Below are 14,701 nucleotides of genomic sequence, written 5' to 3'. Positions count from 1 at the left end.
CTTCTTTTAAATGTAGAATTAACGTAGCTTTTTTAAAAAAATATATATAGAATACGTAATTACTAATTGTTTTTAAATTTAAAATTTAAAAGGAGAAACTAATTTTACCTAAAATAATTAATTTGTCCTAAAGTTGCTACATGGCATTTTATATGTGGAACACTTGGCAAATTTTCAGGGCTAACTTTCTTCCTTTTAAGTAAATATAGATGTTTTGTTATTGATGATTATCTATGTGATGGTGTAGAAATAACGTCGCCGCACCATATTGTTATCCGGTAAAAAAGTAGGTATGATTAGCCCAGAGGCGGATTCAGGATTTAAATCCTATGGGTGCAATATTAAGGTTTTCAACATTGAACCCATTATATTTTTAAAGTTATGAGTTCATATCTACTATTTTTTCAATTCTAATGAATTTTTATATACAAATGTTTACTCCGCGTCAAAAATTATGGTTGCAGTTGAACCCGTAGATAATACACTGCATCCGCCTCTGGATTAGCCCACATATTACAAAAGAGGTAAAACTTTTGCCAACTGACTAAAACCAGTCACTGCTTCAATTAACACAGATGATTTAGTTTACTATTGGGCTAATGTCGGAAAGGGAAGGGGGGGGGGGGGTATTTTTTGGTAAGGCCTCAGGGCTAACATAAGATAAAATGAATTTTCAAATAAAATGAATTCTTTTTTGTGAAATTTTTTTATCTAACCAAGTATAACTATGTACAACTACCGAAGTTTCAAATATACACAAATATTTATTTTTAATTTTCAGATATCCGCGATATTAATATTCAAGTTCTCCTGGCACACGAATAATTCGCATTGATTAGATGGGAGCAGATGCCGAACCTCTTTTTGGGATCCAGTAAGAACACTAAACTCTGAAAATTCAGACATGGCACGAGCAAACTCTACTCGGTACATAGTCCTGTCATCCAAAGTATAATCAATCACCACCGCTGCAGTCTTTTCATTAGCTATCAACTGTTGATCTTAATTTTTTTGGGGTTTCCTCTCCACTAGTTTTCAGTATTTGTGTTTTTCTGGACGTATAAGACTCATTAAAGAGGAAGTGCTTCCTATCAAGATAGAGTTCGAACCCAGAGACCTCAAATTATCAGGACATCGTGATGACTCTAGTATTTTAAGAACGAGTAAGAATTTTTGTAATGTAATTGAATGTGAAATTAAATAGAAAGAAGAATTAAGGAATTTTATTAGCTCAATCAACTGAATTACAATTAGAGTCTACTATTACAACTTCAACTACTCTAAATGATAATGCCCAGTTGTAGTGAGCTTCAATGGAGTTTCTAAAATGGAAGAAGAGGATTAGGTTAGAAGAGAATGAGATTTTGGGGAAAAAGATCGAAGAGAGAGAAAGAGAGAATATAGAGAGAGGGAGGTAGTTGAATTACCGGTAATGACATGCCAATTTTGGTACAACTAATGGCATTAATAGCACATTAGAATAATCATCAACCGTTGGATTCTAACTAAATGATTAGATCTGGACCGTCAACTTGTGCACCCATTGTTATCTCTAATCTAACACATGTCCCGTTACACGCTCAAGATAAGGTCACGTGTCTGCTTCAGCTCCTTACGTTTATAACCCTAATCCATTCATTTAGCTTCATTTTCCCTCTTCTCAGACAACCTAAGTAACCTAACAATACTCCGCCGATGAAGAACGACCTTGTCCTCAAGGTCGACTCTGAGCTAGCTGAACTACAAATTTGGGGAACTCACTCTTCAAATAACCTAGTCTTCCCAGGTAGCCTCATCTCTTCCTGTGAACACCTAATTTTGTACTATTTTAACACCTCCTAAAGTTATTAGTATTTTTGTTATTTTAATTATTTTTCTCAAATTTTGTGTCTTTAATTGCATATTTTTATCATGATAATATCAAAAAATAATAGTTTTTCCTTCATTTATGAATTTTAGGAATCAACTAACTTTTCAATTGGTGAATCAATCTAGTTAATTAATCATTTGAATAAGTTACTTAATTAATTTATTTGTTTGTGTAAATTTAGTTTAATAAGTAGGATTAAGAAAGAAATTTGGCCAAATTTAAAAGAAAAAGTGGCCAAGAGTGCAAGATAAAGGACTGCCATTGAAAGGATTTAAAATTACGTAGTTTTGCCTCAAAACTACGTCATTTCATTAAGTGAATCAAGATTTAATCATGGGCACCCATCTTGACTTGATCCAACGGTCCTAGTTTGTTCTTCATCCTAGGTACTTAAAGCCTAAAACCCCCAAAATTTTCCCCCATTTTCCCCTTATTTCCTTTCTTCTTCCCCTCTCATCACTCTCTCTTCTCTCCCTCTCAGCTCCGCCACCGCCGCCGGCCGGAAATCGTCGCCGCCGGCGGCAACCCTCCAATCCACCCCAAAATTTCACCATCACTTCCCCTCTTCCTCCTCTTGCTACCTATACCACTCATATCCTCCAAATCTCGACCAATCTCCATAGATCTACAAAAATCCGAAACCCTAGCCGCCGCCCACCACCCCAAATTCCAAAATTTTACACCACCGGCTTCCTCTTCTCCCCCTCTTTCCATATCTCCAACTCAAAACCTCAAAAAACCCAAACCACCGCCGGCAGCCACCCCCACTGTCGCCGTTCCGCCGCCGTGTCACTGCCACCCTCACCCGCTGCCTCTCGTTTCTCTCCTCAAATCGGCCCCAAGCAAGGTTGTGTCGTTGATATCATTGAAATCGGACTCGGATTCGCCGGAGTTTTTGGTTTCAAGAATATCAACAATAGAAGCTTGCTCGAAGTCGTACCACTTCCTATCATCATTTCCCGGATGACTCGAGTATATGGTAAATCGTAATCCTCTGCCCCGTATTAATTTTTTGTTTCTTTTTTGGGTTTTTGTTAGAGTTAGTTTCTGTCTTGTTTCTTTATTTAATCCATTTCTGATTATGTTTGTCTAGTTGGTTTTGTTAAATTGCTTCAGCGATAGTGTGAGTTCCGTTTGGCTTTAATAGTTAATTTTTGTTTGCTCATGTTGGTTGATAATACATGTGTTGAAGTTTAATTACATGTTTTAATACTTGGTTTAATTTGAATCAATAGGTTGATATTGGTGTTGTTAAAATCTGAAATTAGATATTTTTATCATAAACTAGGGTACTAGTAGCTTGCTTTTAGTAGGGTGGCTGAAATGACCCTTTGGCTCCTGCCATAGCAGATTTCAGGCTGTCCTTTCACCTTTTGGACAGCCTTTAGCACACAAATTCAGCCTCTTTTGGACAGATTTTGGTTCACCAAAATCTGTCCAAAAACTTGGCTTTTCTTTGCCTATTTAAGGGCTGCCCTTTCTTCATTAGAGGGGGGACTCCATCACACTTCCATACACATTTTTTAGAATTGCTTGAACACACAAAAACATAAAAATTTCAGCAGTTGAACACATGAAAAGTAAGCTGAAAATCATGAGTTTTGGTTGAGTCTTAGAATGTAAAATCTTTCAAAAAACATATAAGAGTCTTAGAGTTTGATTCTTGAGTTCCTTCTCCCAAAGAATCACTACTGTTAGTAAGATTTCTGAGCTGTTTTAACACGGATTCACTGCTGGTTGTTGCTGTTTTTTCTGCTATTTCTGCTGTTGTTTCTGCCCACCTCACTGCTGTTTATTCTTTTGCTATCCAGGTATTCATCTCAACTATGTAGCACTCAGATTATCCTGAATTTGATGTAATAAAGTTTAGAGCTTTAACTTGAGCTCTTTGTTAATTACAAAATGCATATTTTCTAGTTTATGAAATGGTAAGTACGCATGTTTTGTTTATAAATACTGGTTATGTCAAGAAATGCTTTAGTTTTCAATTTCGACATGTGGTTTGAATTCCGAAATATGTCTACTTGGCTACAAGTCGCAATAAAGTAATGTTAGTTTAATTTATCTTTTTCTTAGAATTGGTGTTTGAAGTAAGTTTCTTATATTGAAAGTTGAAAGAAGTGTATGTTAACAACATTTTCATTCCAGGAATATATATATATATATATATAAAAGAAAGTTTATTTCATATGTAGTTCCTTTTATTATTTATTTTTATTAAGTGTTTATGTTGTTATTGTACCTTTAGTCATTGTGATGAGTGAGCATAAATCAGTAAACTAATTAGGAGTCAAATAAAAAATAAAACTGAATAAAAGATAAAGGGGTGTGGGAAAGGGCTGAATGTTTCAACAAACAAAGAAGTTGAGCCAAAAACTCAATTCTTTAGGCCCAATGCAAAACTAATCTAGGTGGCTCATTTTTTTCTTTCTTTTAAGAAATAAATAAAGGAATTTTTTCCTCCTATAGCAAAGGTTAACACTTTATTTATTTTAATAAATACCATTTAAAAAAATTATATTATATAGATACCTTTTAAGGTTTATAGCAAAATATTTAATTTTGGTTACCTCCTAGCCCTAAGCCACTAAATACGCTAATCAGTTACACTATTTTCTTTCTCTCTCTACTTTGATACATCCCATTCTCTTCCCCCATCCCATTAAAATTTCCGCTCTCCTCCTCCTTCTAACGCACAACGACAACAAACCGTGGAGAGAAGATCGAAGATACTGAAAGAAAATCAAGAAAGCATGATGATGTACCGACTTCAAAGGAATATGATGATTGGAGAGATGAAAGAAGACAAAAAAGATATGAATCTGAAAAAAAAAAGATAACAAGGACCGGGACAAATGAGCTCGCCTCCACCATGGTGAAAGGGATGAAGAAGTTCGGAGCCAAAGATCACGTAGATAATGGTTGCCTGATTTAGGACTTTATCTCTAAGACTTGTGGAGGTACGTAGATTTGAAGCAGTCACTTTCTCCAGGTTTGAGCGTGCAAGATCTTTGAAGATGGAAGGACTATTTGGCTACAAGGCGGAAGTTAGGGTTTGTTGTTGAGCAAAGACGACGGAGTTTGGGGCTGAGCAACTTGATTTTCTATTAATATATTTCAATGTATTTTCAACGTATCACGCTTTATTTTCATGTATCTCATTGTATTCATTGTATTTTTTTTCAATGTAATTCATGTATCTCGCTGTATTTCGGATATTTCATTGTATTCACTGTCTTTTTTTTTCATTGTATTTCAATGTATCCCGCTGTATTCTACGTATTCATATATTTTTTCAATTAATATAATTTATGTATTCAGATGCATTATATAATTTATCTGAAGATTGCTATGTTTTTGGGGTTTTTTTCCAGTTGAGAATCTTTTTTATAACCGAAAATACAAATTTTGTGTGTTATAATTGAGTTTGTTGAGTTATATTAGTAGTCTATTATGTTAATTGATACACTTTCCGTTTAAAAATAGTGTAATCCCCTGTTTCACGCTGTGAATACAGTTAAATACAGTCAAATACAGTAATCTGTCCAGCTGTAATCCCATGTTTCACGCCATGAATACAGGTGAATACACTCGAATACAACAACTGATTAGCTGGACTTCCCTGATTCACGCCTATTTTTGCTACTGTATTCATGAATACAATAGCTTAAATACATCAAATACATCATATAACCACAGAAAAGGTATTTATAATCCGTAATATATCAAATGGTATCTATAGATGGCTAATTACTACTAAAAGATAGTGCTTTATGAAAATTTTTCATAAATAAATAGCTGGCCCATCTTCTAAAATTCGTAAGCTGGCCCATTTCTCTTTTTTAACAAGAAGTTGGCCTATTTCTTTAAAATAGATTGAGTTGGTCCAACATTTATTTGTATAATTTTACCAACCATAAGGGTAGAAGATAATAATAAAAATCAAATTTCTGTTATTAAATAATTAACACATTTTCTTTCTTATTAGTTGAAGCGCTAGGCAATTAGTAGGCACGCTTAAATCTTTTCATTCACGGATTCGCTTGCGTGGCGTGATATTTAACATTCAATAATTTAATTCACTAGTCTCATACTATATCTATAGTTTTAGTTACATTTTTAATCCTTTCACCACTCGCGGATTCGCTTGCGTAGCGCGATAGTAACTTTTTAATAGCGATAGTAACCTTTTAAATAAATAATTTTCTCAAAGCACAAACATAGTAATTTTTTCTGAAAATAATAGCGTGCTAATAATCCTTTGTCATAACTGTGGATTCGCTTGTGTAGCGCTGTTACGACAAAATTAATAAAATTCGTTTTGGTCGCACATTCGCTTTCGTAGCACGGTCAGGACAATTTTATACTATTTATATCATATTTTTTTTAACAACTTTAATAATTAAAAGCGGATAGGTAAAACATGAAAATACATATAAATCACAGTTCGTCGAAAATTAATTCAAGCCAAGTTTTAAGTCAATAAAGCGACCGTGCTAGAACCACGGGATTCGGGGAATGCCTTACACCTTCTCCCCGGTCAACAGAATTCCTTATCCGGACTTTGTTTTCGCAGACCAATAATAAAAGAGTCAAACCTTCTTTGGCTAGGGATTCAAATAAAAGGTGACTTGGAACACCAACAATCAATTCCAAGTGGCGACTCTGTAAATAAAATAATCCCTACTCAAATTTGTCACTTCAATTGGAAAAACTCTTTAACCCACAAACCCATACACATATTATTTTTTGGGGGTAAGAAAAATGGTTGTGACAGCTCTGGCGACTCTATTGTGGAAAACTAGAATTTGAGCTTGTACATGTTGACTTTTGTTTGGCTTAATTAATTTTGTATATACTGTAATTTATTTGGGCATAATGTGCTACTTGTTTGCTTTTTATCGATTTGATATTGTTGAACAGTACATATAAACTGTCTTCTCACGCAACCCTCTGAGTCTTCTTGAAATTAAAAATTGGGCATTTGCTTGACATAGCCCGCTTTCTTTGAGATAGCCGAGGTGCTTGTCACACGGTGATGGATTTTAGTCACACATGTTTTAGGCGGGGGCACCACCAGCTAAGCCGGAAAGCAATGCTACTGGCGCTGAACCTCCTCGACTCGAGTTGTCTGCTCGAATAAGCCAGTCTAGATACATTCTGCACTAGGATTTAAACCTAGAAAAACAAACCTCATGCCGAATATCCCTAGTAGGTTCGCTTTATTTGCATCACGTATATTTTACTTAGCGGAGCTTGGCACAGGAGCCGGGTCCGTATAGGACAGGTATCCTCTTTGAGACCATCATGCTCACTTATGTGCTATTTGCTACATCATTTGGAAGGCTTGCTTGCATTGTTGACTGGCTTTAGAAAATTAGTTGAGCAGAATTAAAACAAAAAAAAAATTCTCCTAGTTTAGTATAAATAATCCTTTTTTACTAAAATTTTGAAGTAGACTGAAGTGAGGTGTAATGATTAATTTTCATAAAAATCAGAAAATAAATAGTCGGTTTCATCGAACTACACGGGCTTGATTCTCACTACCCAGTGAGATACGTAGGTAACCTCCATCAGGTTTAGCCCATATCTTTCTTTTGTTTTTTTTAAAAAAAAGCATAAAAGTTACGCATGTGCATAAAATTTTCGAAAAAAATAATAATAATAAAAAATTGCTATTTTTGGTCACCTTTTACTAATTTTGCCCTTGTATTCCGGTTGTTTTGCTAGGACAGCCTTCCTTGGAAGCGTCGAGGAGCTATTTTCGCAAAATATTCATTTTTGTTTATTTATTTTCACATTTTGCCGTGTTGCCCTTATTTCCGGCCATCTTAGCCGAGTCAACTTTAAAACTTTTTTTTTGGAAGTACCATAATGGCTGTTTTCGTAAAAGAATGAATTTTTTGTCTGCTTTTACCCATTTATCCATGTGTACGGATGTTTTTACCGAGACAGCCATAGTACTTCCCTTCGAAGTACTGAAGAACCATTTTCATAAGAATAACCATCTTGTCCCTCTTGTCACCTTTTATCGTTTTTCCTCGGTCGGCCGGTTTTTATCATGTCTTGTTTCCTCGGTGAGATACGTGGTTAGTCATCCTAGAGTCTGGTCCTTTTCGTCCAAATTTGACATATCAATCAAGTTTGATCAGTTGGGTCTTAGTTGACCGATCCTTCAATACGAGGAATTCTCCACTAAGAAGTTCGTTCATTGTCTTATCCAAAAGTCTGCTTGGTGTCATTTCTTCGAGTTTATATTAGGACTTGACCTCACATTTTTATTTATCCAGGTAAGATATGAATTCAGTAAGTGGAAGACCCGATAAAAATTCAAAAGATGATGAGCCCTTGCAGATTTGGCTTGTGCATAAAACACCCCGGTTGCTGAGGAAATGGTTGAAAAATATGGGCGTTTGTGAGCAGGAAAAGATAAAGGACCATCTGGGTAACTTTGTGAATATTATGGAGATCAACCCAAGGGGGGACTTAATCGAGGCGTTGGTGCATTTCTGAGATCCTAATAACAATGTATTCCGTTTTGATGGTTTAGAAATGACTCCCACTTTAGAAGAGTTAGCTGGATACACAAAGTTAGGCGATGAGCTTCGGAAGAAGAGACCCTTGGCCCCAAGGGATGTCATTGGCAGTAAGTTCCTTGAGCAAATGACAATCAGCTAAAATAAAGTAGCAAGTGTGGAACGAGGGCACGTTCGATTAGATTTCTTGTACGACAGGTATGGGTGTCCGGGTGGATTTTCAAAGCACGGGAAAGAGCTTGAGAATAAAATTGGATACAAAGCTTGGCAAATCCATGGGCGGAGAGCTTTCCTAGTAGCATTTCTAGGGACGATGGTTTTTTGGGAGGCATGACAAAAATATTTATATTCGATTATTTGGCATAGTTACCGCTTTATTGCGTGGAAAGGATGTCACTATCATTCCTATGGTATTGTCAGATATTTACCGTGCCCTAACCAAATGTCAGGAAGGGAAAGATTTCTTTGAGGGTTGTAACATCATACTCCAGATATGGTTTTTAGAGCACCTTCTCCTTCACCCGGTACGGGTAAATTTTAGCGTCCATTGGTGCAACAATGAGCTTGAAGATAGGTCTAAAGTTTTGATCGAAGATAGTAACTTCCCCAAGGGCGTCAAAGTATGGAGAGGGTATCTTCAAAAGTTGACTGCTACTGGAATCACATGGAAATACCACTCATTCTCACCAAAAGAGGTCATATACAGGTCTTACCACCATTCGTTTTTGATTTTGATGGTTCTTCGGAGTTTCCAGCCGTATGTGCCTATGAGAGCGCTATGCCAATTAGGTCGAAAACAAGTCGTGCCCACAGTGGAGCACATGCAAAGATTCATGTGGGAGGTAACATCAGAGGATCCCGTTCGTGAGGACTATGCTAAGCAGGTTTGGACATCAGAGGATCCCGTTCGTGAGGCCTATGCTAAGCAGGTTTGGGATGAAATTAAGGTGCTTGAATTTCACACTATGATAGAAGATCAAGATCAAGGAGAGTTAGACCCCGCATATTTTGACTGGTTCTATGACCAAGATGCTTTTGGATCTGGACAAGAGACAATTCTGAAGAGCACGACAGAATGGGATACTGAAATTAGAACAAGAGTGGGGCAAGCCAAGGAGGAAATAGCAAGAGACTATGAATCCATCATCCGCGAACTACGTAGGGATATAAGTGTCGTCAACGTGAATAGGGATTTTCAGTATACTGAGTTTAAAGAGGATACAACCAAATTAATACATGAGGTTCAAGCGCTTCAAACACATCTTCGAAAAGCCAGAAACAAGCGGCCATTCCAAAGAACGAAGAAATGCATTACAACCTTATCATCCATGATCTAAGGGCTCGGGCCAGGGCTGCAGAATCAAGTAAGAACCAGCTAGAGAATGAGCTAGCAAAGGTCCAGAACCAGCTGAATCTGGCGTCACAACGCGAGGCGGATATATCAAACATAGCCAATAACCATGAGCGACACATCCAGCTTTTAAGCCGGAGCCAGGAGCATGTTAGAAGGAGGTTCTATGAGGTGGCTACTTATACCGCTCGAGGGTGTGTGACTTGTCAGGGTTTGACCCAAGAGCAATTTGCTACGGTAGCGCCCAACTTCACACGCCACATTGCCACAGACTTAAGGTGCATATACCATGATATGGGAGGTCAGCCGCAGGAATAAGCACCTTAACTACAATGATGCCGGTGGATTCTCATTCGAAGATTAGAGTCTTGCTTTAGTTGGCAGTCCACTTTGATTGTTCATTTGTAGTCATCAAGTTTGTAAGAGTCTTTTAGTGTTTTGAGTCTTACTTATATATTCGTCTTGTTTGAGTCAAGTCCGGTCTTGTTTAAATATTCGTGTTTGGGTTGTATCTTTATGTAATTTTCCTTTGTCTTATACCAAAAAAAAAATCAAAAATCAATGAAAAAGATTTTGTTTTAGGAAAATTTGAAAATGAACCACAAAAAAAAATGTTGTTCTTTGTACATAAAAAAAGGGAAAACTTTGTTTTGTTAATTTTTTTTTTAAAAAAGGGTCATGTCCTTGAACTACGTAATGATCTGATTCATGCGGCGATATGATACGTAGCACCCCCCAAAAGGTTCGATCGAAATATTTTCCAACGGCTCTAAAATAAGGCAAGGTGTAAAAAAAAGGGAAAAAAAGAAGAGAGGAATAAATAAGAGTGTCAATAATTAGCAACCTTATAAGCCGGAATGAAACATGGAGCCTTCCAAAAGCATGTTAGAAACGTGATAATGTTAGGATCGTAACATAGTTACGTGTGATTCATATTTATAAAATGCTTAACCCTAACACGTTTGTTGCCTCTTATATAGTAAGCTTAAGGTGGTTGGTTTGTGGTGAAACTGGCAACACATCATTACTTGACCAGATCTAAGGGGAAGGTAGCGATGGCTAACAATGATGAAATTGAGTTGGTTAGTGACGACCCTCTGGGTCAATCGGTTGAGCAAGAGTCGGAGGAAGTAAGAAGATTGAAACATCAACTGAGTGATGTGTATCAGGCTTGGGTCTCTGGTCAGCCTCCGCCTCAGGGTCCCTCTGAGGGAACTTCCACCATACCCCAGGCTACTCAACCACCGCTCCCTGCAACGAGCGATCACATTCTACCACCAGGGTATGTGCCAAACTACAGCTTCCATACCGTCCCTGGTATCTCTAATGCGCAGCCTTCTGCCGCACCGGTTAGGAACACACCTCTCGTTGTTTCTGGTCCGCCTGTGTATACAATCCCCACACCTAATCTTATGACGAGGGCAAACATTATGCCGCTATCTCATGCTTATGATGGCCAATACTACTCTCCAGATATGGCTTTTAAGGGTTCGGCTCCACACAATCAGACCCCACAGTATGTGTTACCTGCAGGAAATGAAAAGGCTGTAAAGATAGGAGAGCCAGACGAAATGGCTAGGAAAATGAAAAGTCTTGAGCAGAACATAAAGAACATACAAGGACTAGGTGGTCATAAAAGTGTCTCATTCAGTGATCTGTGCATGTTTCCTCACATCCATTTACCCCCAGGGTTCAAGACACCAAAATTTCAGAAATATGATGGACACGGCGACCCTATCGCCCACTTGAAAAGGATTGCAACCAACTGAGGGGTGCAAGAGGAAAAGAAGAGTTGCTGATGGCTTATTTTGGGGAGAGTCTGGTAGGGGTAGCCTCTGAATGGTTCATTGACCAAGATATCTCTCACTGGCATGTTTGGGACGACATGGCCCAGACTTTCGTCAAACAATTTCAGTACAACATTGATATTGCGCCAGATCGCAATTCCTTGTCCAATATGAAGAAAAAGCCGATTGAAAGCTTCAGGGAGTATGCCATTAGGTGGAGAGAGCATGCATCCAGAGTTAAACCACCCATGGATGACCATGAGTTAATCACTGTCTTCCTTCAGGCTCAGGATCCTGATTATTTTCAAAATATGATGGCTGCAATGGGCAGACCTTTTGCTGATGCAATCAAGATAGGAGAAATGGTCGAGAACGGCATCAGTACTGGCCGAATTATAAGTTAAGCGGCTCTCAAAGCAGCCACCAAATAAATCCAGAATAGGCCGAATAGCTGTGTTAACCAAAGGAGGAGGCCATGATGGCATCACGGGCGAAAAGAGGCCAAAAAGGAGCATCTCAACCCCCGGATCCACGATACTCGGTTGCTCCACAGTATGCAACTCAGTCTTTTGCCAAACCATCCAATTGCCAACATGTGCAGGCCCCAACTCTAACATACCTTCATCCGCGACATCAGAACTCTCAATCACTCTACAACGCTCGTCCAAAACAAGAGTATGAAAGGGAACATAAGCGGAGGGACAATTTCGCGCCAATCGTAGAATCCTACACAAGTTTTTTTGAAAGGTTGAAACATTGTGGCATGATTGAGCCGCTTCAAGGGTATGTTCCCGATCCATATGCAAAGGGTTTTGACCCTGCTGTACGGTGCATGTACCATTCTAATGTCCAGGGACATAGCATTGAGGGTTGTCGGGCTTTGAAAAAGGAAATAGAAAAGATGATTCAAGAAGGAATGATCGTGGTCCAAGATAATGGCACCCTAAGCATCATGACCAAGCACGCATTGTTCGGATGATTACAATGATAAAGAATATACAGACGGTTTGGTGGAAAATGTCAAGAACCTGTCCACTGAATGCAAGGCAATCAAAATTGTTGACGATCTTGTTTGATGCTGATGTGCAAATTCGTAGCTAAGATGTTGAGCTTGATAATTGGAAAGTCACTCCCTTCCTTGCCGGAAAGGAGTCTTGGTAACTTATTTTGTCATAATTTCTATCATCCGGATTATTTCGAGGTTGTGATCGAGATGTTGTTTGTTTGTCCTGTCATCAAGCCTCTCTATCCTTTAATCAATGAAATACAACTTTTTTCTTTGTGCATTTTAGTCCATTGTGTTTAGTTCTTCTTGCATATATAATTCTTTTCACGCCAATTTTAGTGACATGACATGCATGCGGACTTTTCGGCTAGATTTTAGAAAGCTTGTCCAATCTTGAATTGAATCGAGGAAAAAACACGTGGAGGATAAGTAAGAGGTTGAAAAACTTTGATGATAAGCATGTGTCAAGATCACATGGAACCAAAACAGTCATGAATACTGGTTTATGGATAATTGGAAGTTTTGAAGTTTGGTAGGACTAATCAGCGAAAAGGTTTCTGCCATGGCATGCATAATCTGATCATATCAGGGAAGATGACCCAAATCCCCAAAGAAGGTGCATCCCAGGGAATTTAAAATAATTAGCTGGTACTGAAGTGCACCCTTCTACATCAGGATAAGGACCAAGAAAAGGTGACTCCAAATTGTTAAAAGTCATCTGTTGTGAACAAGATATTGACTACGAAATTATACAATTGACAAAACCAAGAAGGGAGTCATCTCTATCAATACCGAACCTGAGAAGGGATAGAATGTTTGGCATTCTTGAGGCTGGGAGGCACTTTTTTCTGCTACCCAAACACTTTATACCCTTCGTTACCCCTTTTGAGCCTGTTTTATTTTTCTTTGACCCCCCCTCTTTTGGAATCAAGTATAGAGTCAAAAAAAAACCAAAGATCCATGCCACCAGAAAGATAGGAGCTAGGACAATCTGATTATAAAAAAAAATCAAAAGAGAAAAGAAAAATGAAAAATGAAAAATGAAAAATGAATAGAAAAACAACAAAGAAATCTTTCATGATTAGTTTGAACTATGTTTGACTTGATTCCTTTAAAGGATACGTAGGCAGCTCTACACTAGGGTTCAGTCTAACCAATTTTTTTTTATGTTTTTATGAAGAGTCGATTCCAATAGTTGTAAATATACAACCTATCATCTTGAGTCTATTTTAAGCTTTATTGTGACCCTTTCTTTCTAACCCTCTTCAAAAGCCTTCCAAATAAAGACCTTCCAAATAGTCTTAAGAATGCCAAGGTAAACACGCAGTAAGCAACAATTGTCACACAATGTAGAACAATGTCAAGTTGCTCGCACAAAAAAGGCAAAAACAAAGAAGAGATAATGAATGAAAATGAGAGAGTCTTATTGGTGAAAACTCTCATGGGCACTATAAGGCGATGGTAAGTAGAATAAATGAGAGAGCTCGGTTGGTGAAAACCTTTCAGGCACCACTGGTCGAAGGTGAGATGTGATTTGATGCAAATGATTGGCACAAAGAGGCCCACTTCAAAGACGAAAAGAAACAACAAGAAGAAAGGGTAGATTGGTTGGATAGATTCGGCAGCTCAGTCCAAAATGCATATCATGATCATTAAAGTTGGCTACCATATTCAAAGGAGCCCCTTTTTTCTTTCTCTCCCCGTAAAGTGGCATTTTCAGTTAAATACTATTCCTTCTCACTTTTACATCGCGTCATTTGTCCATTTGCATTTTTATTTTTGAGTCAGTCTTTGTTAAAACAACCGAGAAATGACTTCAACATCTGGTACCAGCTTTCCAATTGTACAAAGCGAGTTCTATCCTGGCACATCAAAGAAGACATACCCAGGAAGCAACATGCACAATAAGCTTGTTGAAGCTAAAAGAGATCTGAGGGTTCATGCCAACGGAAGTCCCAAAAGTTTGCTGGTCTATTTGTTTAGAAGCCAATAAAGAAAGGGCCACAAAATTGGTCATTGTTTCCTAGAAGTGCAAAATAAAGGATGTGGGGCATACGCGGCATTGACAAAGGCACGAATCCAACTGTGATTTCCTTTGATAAGCCGAACAAAGTGTTTTGAAGACATCGAAAAGGTCGCTAAGCAAGACTT

At 37.9% G+C, this 14,701-nt stretch overlaps 1 long non-coding RNA gene across 1 annotated transcript; it reads left to right on the top strand.

The window, feature by feature from the left end:
- The first annotated feature begins 1,642 nt into the window (after positions 1-1,642).
- LOC109216977 lies at positions 1,643-3,934 on the top strand. Its single transcript, XR_002066585.1, has 2 exons — positions 1,643-1,786; positions 3,682-3,934. It is a non-coding gene; the product is annotated as an uncharacterized LOC109216977 (long non-coding RNA).
- The last annotated feature ends 10,767 nt before the right edge of the window (positions 3,935-14,701 follow it).

Source organism: Nicotiana attenuata, unplaced genomic scaffold (genome assembly GCF_001879085.1).
Source record: "Nicotiana attenuata strain UT unplaced genomic scaffold, NIATTr2, whole genome shotgun sequence".
Taxonomy (NCBI): Eukaryota; Viridiplantae; Streptophyta; class Magnoliopsida; order Solanales; family Solanaceae; genus Nicotiana; species Nicotiana attenuata.
Note: the sequence above shows the minus strand (reverse complement) of the source record. Positions and strands in the feature narration are given on the sequence as shown.